The sequence below is a fragment of the Bos grunniens genome, chromosome 28 (genome assembly GCF_055505025.1).
Source record: "Bos grunniens cultivar Pamir isolate PY7600 chromosome 28, Bosgru_T2T1.0, whole genome shotgun sequence".
Classification (NCBI taxonomy): domain Eukaryota; kingdom Metazoa; phylum Chordata; class Mammalia; order Artiodactyla; family Bovidae; genus Bos; species Bos grunniens.
In genome coordinates this window covers 40,735,324-40,748,387 of record NC_141192.1, presented here as the reverse complement: position 1 = coordinate 40,748,387, position 13,064 = coordinate 40,735,324, and the positions used below count along the sequence as shown (strand labels likewise).

Genomic DNA, 13,064 nt, shown 5'->3' with positions numbered 1-13,064 from the left:
ACAGGGAAAAAACCACCTTCTGGTCAAAACATCAGAAGGGTAGAACTCTCCATCCCTTACTAGGCCACGTGTGGATATATAAAGGGACCCCAACATCAAAGAAGGGTTAGTTGAGTTGGTCAGTGATTTCCAAACCCTGGTCCATAGTGAAGTTTTCACTGATCTATGCAAAAGGAAAAGTGTCTGCGTATGGTGGTATATACACCTGTGGGAGTAATTTTAACCTATGCCCTCTCTGAACGAAGAACTTTCCCTACATCAGTAATGAAAACATACATACATGTCCTCCCTTTTTTTGTTCATTTCTTCTTGGTATATCAGTGTATCTTGATGTAAAACCTTGACAATAGACAGGAATTGCTGCTGTTAATTTTCAATATATGTACGTAGCAACATAAAAAGTGGCAAATCTGACAACCTATAAAATTTAATTTTTGTCTCTGATTTTTAATTTTAGAAGTAGACAGAAACAAAAAGTATAGGAATGACATGAAAGGATAACCTTATGGATTTATGTGGTAAAGAGATGCTATGACAACTAAACTCAACTTTCTGCACATCTTCTTCTTTGCTATCACCCAAATTAGCTATACAATGTTGTATGGTGGGGGGGGCGGAGATTTTATATACACACACACACACACACACACACACACACACACACATACACACACATACACACATGTGGGGCTTGCCTGGTGGTTCAGACAGTAAAGAATTCGCCTGATCCCTGGGCTGGGACACACTGAGCAACTACTACTACTACTACTACTACTACTACTACTACTACTACTACACACACACACAGAGGCTTCCCACCTGCTGCCAATGCAGGAGACATAAGAGAGGCTGGTTCGATCCCCGGGTTGGGAAGATCCCCTGGAGAAGGGAATGGCAACCCACTCCAGTGCTCTTGCCTGGAGAATCCCATAGACAAAGGAGCCTGGTGGGCTACAGTCCATAGCATCAGAAAAAGTCAGACACGACTGAGGCGACTTAGCACACATGCACGCGCACATACACACGTATATAAAGGAAGTGGGTCACACTAAATGTGAAACCTCTCAAGAAACAGAACCTCTCCTGTAAGATCTGGCTTCCTTGGACCACTCTTTGGAACCAAAGTTTATGAATCAAGTTCACAAAGGATCAAAATAATTTATCTCTGAATGTACGAGGTATTTAATTCCTATCGCACTGTTATCCTCCCTTCAAAAGGGGGTCACAGCTAAATGTCACTGTAACAGAAAAGCAATTTCTGAATCCCAGATTTCCAGGTGTAAACTAAGTCAGGTGTAACTCTCATGAATGTTCACGTGCCAGCTTTGCTGTTTAGATGCTAAGTCAGGTATGTCTTTGTGACCCCATGGACTGTAGCCCACCAGGCTCCTCTGTCCCTGGTATTTCCCAGGCAAGAATACTGGAGTGGGTTGCCATTTTCTTCTCCAGGGGGTCATCCCAACTGGGGGATCGAACCTAGGTCTCCTGCTTGGCAGGCACTAAACCACCATACCAACTTATTATAAATCAAAGAAAGAAAAGACAATCATGAAAAAACATAAGCTAACCCAATCAGTCATGTTCATTACTCTATATATACATTTATTTAAAACATTAAAGAAACCTAAAATTTTGGTGCTGAAAGGGATCATGAAAAAACTTTATCCAAGCTCGTCTGTGCCAGGCCCTAGAAGCAGGAAGCCAGAGGTTCCTGTCACATCACCCTGTAAGGGAACAGGTTCATTAATAGAAGGAGAAAATCTGGAATATGGTTCCCTATATTCTTTAGGCATGTATTTCATATTTCATTCAAGTTCAAAACAGGAAAAAAAAAAAAACTTTGCTTTTCAGTTGACAATAATAGTCTAAATTTTCTTCTAATTCATCATGTCTTTGAAGGGATTTGTAATTCTAAACCACCACCTTAAGCAGATCATAAGTTCAAAGACACAATGCCTTCCTCAATCTCAAAAAAAAAAACACACACACAAAAACCCTTTTCATCTATCAATTACGACTGGGGACGAGGGGGCTGTATCTACATAAACACACAGTTCTCTGGAAAGTATGCAGGAAACACACCCCTTTAAATGAGTTTTGATGACCAAACACAGAACTCTAAAACCAGTTTCAGTTACCAGCCCATTGCCCTTTCAAGATACCTCACTATTATTTCCTCACTTTGAAGAATAGATAGATTTCCAAAAAGAATAACCCAATAACCCTTTGACCTCAGGTAAAGAGATGCCTCAAGGTGGACAGGTGCTGATCAAGCTCAGGTATCAGGGAAGCCTTCTAAATACCATTCCAGTCTCAAAAGAAAATAAAACTCACAAACGGTATTACACAGCTTTAACTACAATAAGTACCATAAAAGTCAAATCATGATGCTGACAATTTCCTTCTTTCATTCCAGAAAATTATAGCTCTTTGAGAAAGGCTAAGATTTAAACACATCAAAAGCACTTGATGGAAAATTTACACTTAAATCAACTACAGAAAATGTGCAGCCCATACTATAAAGCCAGAAGCTCCACTTCCACACCTGCAATTTATCTCCTGGTTTATTTTCTACACCAAATGCTTACACTGCTTCTTATCCAAGTTCATTTCACCCCATCTATAGGTAGCATGTGGGTACTGATAAAAGCTGTTTCTGATTTCATTTCATTCCATACTTCCCAGATGTTTGCGAGAGAGGTCTATTTTTTTTTCCCCAACTATTTGTGAATATGCTCTAATTTAGAACCAACAAATTTAACATATCATATTTTAAGCTGGGTAAGACACACACACAATAAGTAACAGCTATGAGAAATGCTGAGGTATTTCTCCAGCTTCTCAATGAGTCTGCCTACCTAGGCAAGATTTGGACAGGCTGCCATGGTCTTACTTTAGAGAAAAAGTCCTGAAAACACAAAATTAAGAACCTGCTGCTACCTAAATGGCCAACTACAAGTCATGGTACTTTTGAAAAAAAGGGTTGTGCTTAGAAATGAAACACCCAATCCAATATCAGTTGCGGAAATAAAAATGGCCCCAACACAATGTTTGACTCATACATGTATATTTCAACAACATCTCTTCCCCAAAATGCATCCACAGAGTCTTTAGAAAGAATCAATATTATGCGTACCAAAAACTCAAGAAAGATTGCACTTTCTCATGAATTACATTCTTTTATACTGTTTTGAATCAAGCAACTAGCTTCTAAGGTAAGCAGAAAACATCCTTAGTAGAAATGTTATATAAATAGAATTTTTTTTTAAGTCTCATGGTAGAACTTTAAATTTTTCAAGTAAAAACAGACATCTTTAAATTTGTGACTAAAAACAGTAACCAAGTTGTCTCCTGAAATACATCTTTAGAAACACCAGAAGTAACAGACCACTTTATGACACCTACATAAATATTAGTTTTACAGGGAAATAATATATTTCAAAGAAAGCAACAGTTTTGGGGATTTTTTTTTCTCCCATTACTGACTGTAAAACCGGAAAAATTACAACCTGGATTGCAGACAGCCAACTCAAAAGCACAGTTTACTAAATGCCTGTCATAAGAAAGCCATCTAGTGTTAACATTTAGAAATGAAAACTGCAGACAAAAGAGGCAAAGAAAAGAAAAATCTAAGTGACTATTTGGAACTTACTGAGCAAACCTATGAGAATCACCAAAATTCTTTGTTTAAAAAAGGCCATCCTTATCAAAAACCATGTCTAAGTCTAAACAAAATTCAAAAAGTCTACAATTGCGTTTTGACCAAAATCAGATTGTTTGGTGACCACAATTCCGTGGCCAATGCACTTGATGTTTCCAGTACTCACGCTGGAGTCATCTTGGGCTGAATTAATTTAACTGAAGCAGGTTAATGATGACAAATATCTCCCAGAGGGGCCATGCCAACTTGTTTTCTCTTCCCGAGAAGCATCGGCTCTCGCTCACAGATGATGAACCGAGATTGATTCTTTGGGTTTGCGGCGCGGTTGAAATTAATCTGTAGGTGCTCAAGGGGATACTCCCAGGACCTGGCCAAACTAGCTTCAAGGATACGCGGGCCCCCAAGCAGGACCGGGAGCGGAGGATGGAGCGAGCTGCGGACCCAGGGGAGCCGGGGAGCCGTCGGGCCACAAGGAAGGGAGCTCGCTGGCCGCTTGGGACCTTACAAAGACGGGCGGGAGCTGCGAGGGCTCGCGCCCCGGGCACACCGTCTTCCCGGGGAATAAACCCTGCAGCAAGTTCAGCAAGTAACCCCGCCCGGCGCGCCGGGGAGCCGCGCCGGGCAACCTTTCTCTCTTTTCTCGGGTTAGTCACGGAGGAGTCGCTGCGCGCCCGGAGAGTCCTCGTTTAGTGCTCGCGTCAAAGAGACCGGGATAACCTTTCAGCCGATCGATAACTTTGAGAACGAACGGCGACGGCTCCTCTTTCACCCCGGACTCCGGAGCACGGGCGCATCTGCCAGTCGGACCCCCGCCCCGCGCCCCGGCCGCGCGGTCGGCCGCCTGAGGTGCCCCCAAGGGCAGCCTCTCACTTCGAGACGGTCCCGGGACACGACCCGGAGACTCCCGAGCGGACCCCGCCTCGCCTCCCGTCGCTCGTCGCCCCGAACGCACCTCGGAGACGCAGTCCGCCGCGACCTGCTGCAGCCCGCGAGCTCGCGGCGGCGCCTACCGGGGCCGCCTTCTCGCCACCCGCCGCTGCCCGGGGCTGCCCATCGGCCCGGACCCTGCCCGCGCCGGGCTCCGGCGGGAGGCGGCCGGGACCCGCCGGCTGCGGCTGGAGCGATCAGCCTGCGCTTGAGAGAGCGGGCGGGCGAGCGGTCGGGGCGGGGGCGCGGCGCTGCTCCTCCTCCTCCGTCCTCCTCCGGCTCCGCCGGCTCCTCCCGGGCTCCCACTCTGCAGCGCCGGCTCCCGACGCCGCGGCCCGCCCGCCCGGCGGCCCCGCCCCCCGTCCGCTCCGCCGCCTCCCATTGGCCACCGCCCGCCGGCCCCCCTCGGCCCCGCCCCGCGATTGGGAGCGGGCGCCGTCCGTCCCGCCGCCCCGCGGGACTCCGCGCGCAGCCGGTGCGCTGTTCCCAGGCCCCGCGGTGCACTGGCGCGGCGCGGCCCAGAGGGGCTCGGCGCTCCTCCTGAGGGGAGGGGGCTGCGAGCGGCGCGGCGCCCGCGACCTCAGGCGAGGGGCAGCCTACCTGCACCCGCGGTGCGGGAACGCTGTCTCCGTCCTCCTTGGGATTCGTTTTCGCCCCTCTGGCAGCGATAAGTTAAAAATCCCGAAATCTGTTGCAGTGATGTCGTAATTGGCGTCTTACTGGGTTCTCAGCGACAGTTGCCGAAAATTCTTACTGAGCAAGACATAATCTTTTTTTAATTCCTACAATTTGAGAAATGTGATTCTTAACTGGGGAAACTGACGCGTCGTGGGGCCCGCACGTTGAGCCAACCAAACCTGGCACGTTGGCCCCGCAGTGGTGTGCCATCTGCTTTGCCCTGGCTGCCTCGGCCTTACCGGGCTGGTCACGGCTAAAGGTCACCGTATTGAGGAAGTCCTGAACTTCATTTGTTGATTGAAGATGATGTTGAAGGCGATGAGAGGAACAAGGGGGCTCTTTGGCTTCTTCAGAAACGTAAGGCCTGGAATAATATCAGCAGGTCTCCGCCTTTGAGCAGATGAGCGTGGGCTGTGCGCACGGCAGGGGACTCCTTATCTCGTATCATTGGGAAGATGGTATCAAGGCCTTGAGGAACATCGCTGGCTCCCTAATTCTCCCTTCCCCTTAAAAGGAATTACTCTGCTTAATGTAGACAAACTGAACATTTTGAAACTTGCTCCTGGTGGGCACCGTTTCGAATTTGCTTTCAGCAAGTGAGATGATCTGTATGGCACCTCTTTCAAGAGTAACTACAACCTTCCCATGCACGAGATGCTCAACACAGACCTTGGGAGAATTCTTAAAAGTCCCAGAGCACCAAGCAAGGAGAGTTATCGCAGGGTCCTGAAAAAGAATCCACTGAGAAGCCTGAGAATTATGTTGAATCTAACTAAACCCACGTGCAAAGGCCATGCGCCTGGGCAGGCTAAGAATCAAACCTCCAGGAGGATAGGGCAGCAGTGGATCTAGAAGCCAGGTCAGATGGGGAGGGGTTCCAGGCAAGAAGCCTTTAGTAGGGAAGAAAGGAAAGGAGGCTGTATTTGTAAAGAAACTGAAGAAGTCTTTGGCGGGGGAGGGGGGGGGGAGGTCGGCGGAGGCGTGGGGGTGGGGGAGGCTGCAGAAACCAAGAAACCGGCCACTGGGAAGCCCCGCAGAAAACCCACCACGGAAGAGAAGAATCCTGCTGCACAAACTTGTCTGTTTATCCCCTGAAGGTCAACTCATTTTGGACAGCTCATTTTGAATAAAGACCTGACCAAAGAGTCAGGGAGAAACACACACGCATACACACCCTCGAATCTAGCTCCGCGCCGCCCCCTGGCAGTGTCTCTGCCGGGCCTACACTCTCCGGAATCGCGCCCCACCCCGCCCCACCCCCACGGCGCCGGGTCCCCGCCCCCCACCCCCCTCCACACACACACCTCCCAGGAGAGCCTGAGCGTCGCCGGCCGACGACACAGCTGCCGGGTCCTACGCAGGCACCTGCTCCAGGATTGCCGCATCGCTGGTTCACGGGAAGACGGCAGGAGGGGCGAACTCTACTGTGTGCCCACTCCCAGGGCTCCCCGGACGTCCCCGGCGGCCCTCTGCCCCCAGGAGCTGGAGTGGGGGGATGCACTGAGAAACATGCAAGAGGTCGGGCGATGCCAGCGCGCAGGAATGCTGCGAACAGAGCGTTCCGAGTCTGGAAGGGGGCTGGGAAAGGCGTGCGGTCCGGGAGCCCCAGCCCAGCCCCCGGGCCCGCCCACTCCGCCTCCAGGCCGCCCTCCACCCAGAGGAGAACTGCTCTTAGATCCTGATCTCGATGGAGAGAAAATGAACTTTTTTTACCTACCTTTTCTACTTTGTTAGGACATGTTGATCACCCAGGAAGCTTTACCTGAAACTATCTTGAAACTGTAATTTGCTCGACACTTGAATTGGTTGCTAAAAGATTAAAGGATCTCTGAGGACTTTTGAAGCTATATTGGAGTTGACTGTGCCTAAAGGTTCAGTAACAGGAATAGACTGCTATGTAGACGATACCGTACCTTCCAGTCCCACCGTTGGGTTTCCTGAGCCGGCTTCACTGTGGCCCAGCCGCTGGGATTGTGTTTCCTGAGACTGAATTCAGAGTTTTCTTTTCAGTTCCTCCTTTTCTGGAGGTTCTTCCTGGAGAGATAATGTTCTCAGTACTTCCCCATCCCAAACACACCCTAGAACATAACCCTCTTAAAAGTTAGGGGCGGTCCCTCCCATGCTATATTTCTCTGTGATCTACAGCATGTAAACATTGTACAGCCTTTTATATCTCTGTAAAAGAGGGCTATACAATATGGGAATGCGTTTAATAAAACATGCCAGAGAGCAATATTGTGACATGACCAAACTTCTGTGTTCTCCTGTCACCTCATTAGCAGTATATACCAAGTTTGCAGTTTATTAACAAACGTGTGGAGACCCTGTGATGTTCCAACAGGTGCTGGGGATAAACATTCAGAGGACTAGGCCCTGCTCTTCATCATCTCTCCATCTCACCTGTGCCCATCCCCACACATGGCAGATATTCTACTAGAGATGTGGACACAGGAGCAGCCATGGACGGACGCTTCCTGCAGGAGCCAAGGGAGAACAGACCCCCCCCCTTCACACCATAGTTCTTCTCACTCTTCACAGAACTGCTCGCGTTGTCATTTTTCCCACTGTTCTAAGGGCCTTGAGGAAAAAAGCCATGCCCCCCTCAGCCTTTGGACTCCTAAGGCAGTGACTGCGTGAGTCGATGGATTGTCACCAAGGTGGCTCTTGGTGCTGAGGCTGCACTGTCCACTGTCTGATAGATGAGGAAGAAGCCTTGACTTACTCCTGAATGTCCATAATGATCTAATAAGGAAGCCTTTATTGTAGTTTTGATCAACAACCAAAACATATTTTGATAGAAAATAAACAATGCTTATGAAAAAGCTATAAATATAACCAGTGATGAGGTGACTGCTCTGACATACATTAGTTTAAAAGATGTCTACAGAAAGTTTAAAGAAAAGTGCCTACAGACAAAATTTATTAGTGCATCAAGCATAACTAAACTATTAAAGATATGAAATCCAGGAGTGTCCAAAATCTTACGAGAGGACATCAGTGGTTAATTTCATATATATATATAAACCTTAGCCATAGGCTAGTTTGGTTTTTAACGTTTTTTTATATATTGGAGTATAGTTGATTAACAATGTTGTGTTAGTTTCAGGTATACAGCAAAGTGATTTGGTCATTAGTCTTGCAAACTCAAATTGAAAAAGCCTAAGTGGGCTTCCCTCATAGCTCAGTTGGTAAAGAATCTGCCTGCAATGCAGGAGACCCTGGTTCAATTCCTAGGTCAGAAAGATCTGCTGGAGAAGGGATAGGCTACCCACTCTAGTATTCTTGGGCTTCCCTTGTGGCTCAGCTGGTAAAGAATCTGCCAGCAATACAGGAGACCTGGATTCGATCCCTGGGTTGGGACGATCCCCTGGAGAAAGGAAAGGCTACCCACTCCAGTATTCTGGCCTGGAGAATTCCATGGACTATACAGTCCATGGGGTTGCAGAGAGTCAGACACAACTGAGCGACTTTCACTTCACTTTCACAAGCCCTTGGGCCACTATCAAATTTGGCAGCATTTTTTAAAATGCTTATGGTTGACAGTAAACTGTTGTGAGCATTTATGAAAGTCCTTCAGAGTTTCTTGCATTCCCAGAACCAAGGTCACATGCAGCCTTCCAGAACATTCTAGGCCGTAGCAAATATGACAAAGTCCCTTGGCCGGGCCTGGCCAATTCTGGATGGTGGTGATCCCACCCAAGGCCAGACCTACAAGGTGTTCGCCTTCTGGCAGACCTTGAGATCTTCAAGAGACCAAGCCTAGGGATGATTTGGGATCTTCTTCACCAAAGAACATATTCTGGAAATCCTACTGGATGTAATGTGTGTGTCTCCCCTCCCTGGTCTTCTTTCCTGCAGCCCATCTGTTTCTTGCTTTTTCAGGGAAAGGAAACTTAGGCTAAAGCCTGTGGAACTATAGCATCTTTCAATATATCGGGGCTTCCCCACTTGCTCAGCAGTAAAGAACCTGCCTGCAATACAGGAGCTGCAAGGAGATGCGGGTTTGATCCCTGGGTTGGGAAGATCCCCTGGAGGAGGTCATGGTAACCCTCTCTAGTATTCATGCCATGGACAGAGGAGCCTGGCAGGCTATGGTCCATAGGGTCGCAAAGAGTCAGACAGGACTGAAGCGACTTAGCCTGCATGCATGCATGCATTAATACATCAGCTCATCATTTTGGCCTTAGAATATCTTACTGAAAAAAACTCTTTTTTCTATTAAAGCTATAAACTTCCCTGAAGTTTTAAAGAAAAATATAAACTCTGAAGTATGAAAATGTATTTGCATAAAAGCCAGAGTGAACAATCCTGAATTTCATCTCTTCACCTCCACCTTCCCTCAGGTCAAGATTCCCTGTTCTCTAAGCCTCACTTCTGTCTTTCAAGTCTTTTTTCTCCTATGAATTCATAATATCCTAAGAGTACCTACAGCAACAAACTCAAGGGAGTAGTGCTCTTTACAATTCTGAATTAGCACATCAACTCCCTCTGAAATAATTCCAACATCAATCTTACCTATCTTCCTCTAAAAGGTGTAAAGAAGCCCAGAGTTCAAAGACATACCAGCTGTCTACCCCATTCCAAGATTGTGAGTTTGTTGGCTGACCTTGGCTGGTACTTGGATCTATTTACCTTTGAACTGAGCAGAACGGGAGTTTGACTTCCTTGACACACTCCAGAAAGATTCTACTTACAGATGATATGCATGTTCTGTAATAAACCTGAATACCTAAGTCTAAGTTAAGTAAAGCTTTCGGGTCCCACCCTCATTTCTTTTTCCCTTCCCTACCTTTTTAAAAGTATTTTTAACTCTGTTTTTAAAAGTATTTCTTTTAAAGTCAACTCTCTTTTTTAAGTATTTCTTTTAAGTCAAATGAATATTCGTAATTTGCAACAAATATATATTAATTCCATGCTACATTCAGCCCATTATGTTAGACTGGAAGGCTCCAAAGGGCTGTACACTGGAGCATGTGAAGTTCATGAGAGGTTGCTCCAGGACCACCGATGAGAGGCACCTAGAGGCAGGGTAAGAGAGCCAACTGTCTGCAGGTAACAAAGCTTGGGCCACGCGCCGTCAGACTGGCTGAGCCAGGAGGGGAGAAGGGTGCACTCCCAGCAAGAGGGAGCACGGAGGACAAGCCCACCGGAAACAGCTATGCGAGGCACGCTGTGAAGACAGCTGCGCCCTGAAGTCTAGCACAGGCTGACTCACTTCGGTAACAAACACTTATTGGGTGCCTCGTCCGCGTCAAGTCCTGTTTTCTTAGAGGAGAAGCCCTCCCATGTGGACGCGCACTGGGCATGCTTCTCCTTTCTTTCCAAATGGAAACAGAAACTTGGTAGGATATGGCCTTGTGAAGCAAAATAAGAAGTGCCAAGTTCTGCAGCAATTTCAAAAAAGTTAAGCTGCAGTTCAAAAAGCTGGGTTACTGATCCTGGTCATGCCTATGCCAATAGTGCTGATAAAAATACAGCACATGTTCCTCTTCAAGTGGAACCCAGGAGAATAAGGTAAGAGTCATTAAACAGTGTGCTGTTGCCACATATTATCCCCAGGAGCTAAGAAGAAACCCATCTAATAATTAGGGGAAAAAAAAAGAACCCTCATTTCTGCAAGTGTATTTCGAGGCTTACTGTGTTCCGCCCTGTAGTAGTATTAGTGTTAGTCGCTCAGTCATGTCCAACCCTTTGCAATCCCATGGACTGCAGCCTGCCAGGCTCCTCTGTCCATGGAATTGTCCAGCAAGAATATTGGAATGGGTTGCCATTTCCTTCTCCAACACAAGATCATTACATAGAAATGAGACTGTCCTCAAGAGAGAGCTGAGCTGGGATTTTTACACAGGAAACAATTTGAAGAACAATGGAAAGGCAACACATTAAAAAATGTCATGTTGTATAGACAGGTGCTATAGATATCTGGAAAAGCAATACTGGCTGGAGTGATCAAAGATTAGGGACCAATATCCTTCCTATATGTTGGTCTCTGTTGTAATGTTCCCAATCCAGTGTATCTCCAAGAATCGTCCAAGACAGATGGATTATTTCTTTTCTGATGATTCAAACTCTTGGCCACATCTCTTCATATTTCTACCCGTACCTTCTCTAGTCCAGACCCACAGCTAAATGACTTGCACAAACGTTACCACCCTTAAAATGGTCTTCTGCCTTTTTGCTTCATCTCACTTCAAGAAAAAAGAAACAAAAAAAGGCCTAAACTGTATGTAACTCACAAACCTCTCCCACTTTGTGCTGTCTTTTGTAGTCTGAACTGTTGATTTTTAGGAGCTCACCCACTTTGATGTCAGAAAACGCAGGCTCTAAATCTAATTCGCAAGCTTCTTAGATACAGAACTACAGACAAGTGATATCTCAAAGTTCCATTTTCCTCATCTGAAAAACGGAGATAGTCATACCTCAGAGGGCCATGGTGATGATTCCATATGATGTGGGGCATTATTGAGTGCCAAAAACACAGTGGACCATCAACGTTTACCATTTCCTCTTACTGTTTAAGGTCGGCACTGGGATTTTACTTCGAGTCCATACCAAAGCTAGCACAGGGGAAGGGCTTGATGAATATCTGATGAATGAATAAAGGAGCAGGTGAATGGATTACACAGTTCTTTTAAGCTTTGTTTAATTTGTTACAATTTTGCTCCTGTTTTATGTTTTTGATTTTTTGTGGGTTTTGGGATCTTAGATCCCCCACCAGGGAGAGAACTCACACCCCTCACATTGGCAAGCAGAGTCTTAAGCACTGGACTGTCGGAGAAGTCCCAAAAGTTTATACCTAATCCTCCAAATTTTATTCCTACTTGAGACTTAACTTTAGACTTTAAGCAGTGTTTTGGATTCTACCTTTAGGAAATAAAAAAGTAATGATAATTAACATAGAAGTTGAATGGCTCTAAGAACAGCTGCTACTCTCCACCACTAGATGGCGTCTACCAATAATCACACCAAAAAGCGCCAGGCACACTCTGCTGCTAGGTAATTAGAACTGAATACAGAAAAGGTATATAAGCACACGCACATTTGCAAATATATTTAGTTTTTACATACAATTTCTTTCTCATATTGGTTATGAATTTAGAGCTGCCGGCGTGCTAAGTCGCTTCAGCCGTGGACTATAGCCCGCCAGGCTCCTCTGTCAGTGGGATTCTCCAGGCAACAGTACTGGAGTGGGTTGCCATGCCCTCCTCCAGGGGATCTTCCCAACCCAGGGATCGAACCCACGTCTCTTACATCTCCTGCATTGGCAGGCAGGTTTATTACCACTAGTGCCACCCAGAAAACACTTAAAGCTGCCTGCAGTTTGGCAAACTCTTGCTTTCCTAATTTCAACAGTCTCCTATAACATTTTTAATTGTTAAACTCTAAGCAGCCTCAATGTGCAAGACATTTCAAGGTACCTGGTGACTGCTGTCCAAGTCTTTCTGTCATGTTGGTGGAACGACTTACCCCCTGGGGAAAAGATTAGAAAAAGCTGAAAGCTTAGTGAGAAAATAAAAAGGTCTTCTGCCTGTCTTCATTGTCCCTTTATTTATTGAACAACCGGGGACTGGGCTCCAGAACTGTATAAAGCACTGAGGTTATAGTGGTAAATAAGACTCACTTTTGAGACTTACTTGTTCTCCCATAAAGAAAAACTATCAGAACTTTAGAGACAGATGTTTATAAAATGACATTTATATCATATAAGGTGACAGTTGTTTCTCAGAAACTGTTAGGAGTTCTAACAGAGAAACAGAGGTAAATTCAAAATGTTTCTGATCAAGACCAGAGAGTTTCT

The 13,064-nt window shown here is 46.2% G+C and overlaps 1 protein-coding gene and 1 pseudogene across 3 annotated transcripts in view; one reads left to right on the top strand and one right to left on the bottom strand.

Moving 5' to 3' along the window:
* Positions 1-7,496, bottom strand: part of SIPA1L2 (signal induced proliferation associated 1 like 2) — a 249,055-nt gene extending 241,559 nt beyond the window's left edge. Inside the window, exon 1 of one of the 2 annotated variants that reach the window (XM_086381084.1) lies at positions 6,571-7,496. The gene's annotated coding sequence lies outside the window, so the exon portion shown is untranslated. Of the gene's footprint in view, positions 1-3,827; positions 4,319-6,570 lie in introns of those variants that run through there. The other variant, XM_086381087.1, reaches the window with a different exon arrangement.
* Positions 5,406-7,113, top strand: LOC147343193 (large ribosomal subunit protein uL4 pseudogene; annotated as a pseudogene). Its single transcript, XR_015156877.1, has one exon. The product of XR_015156877.1 is annotated as a large ribosomal subunit protein uL4 pseudogene (transcript).
* Positions 7,497-13,064: the final 5,568 nt, after the last annotated feature.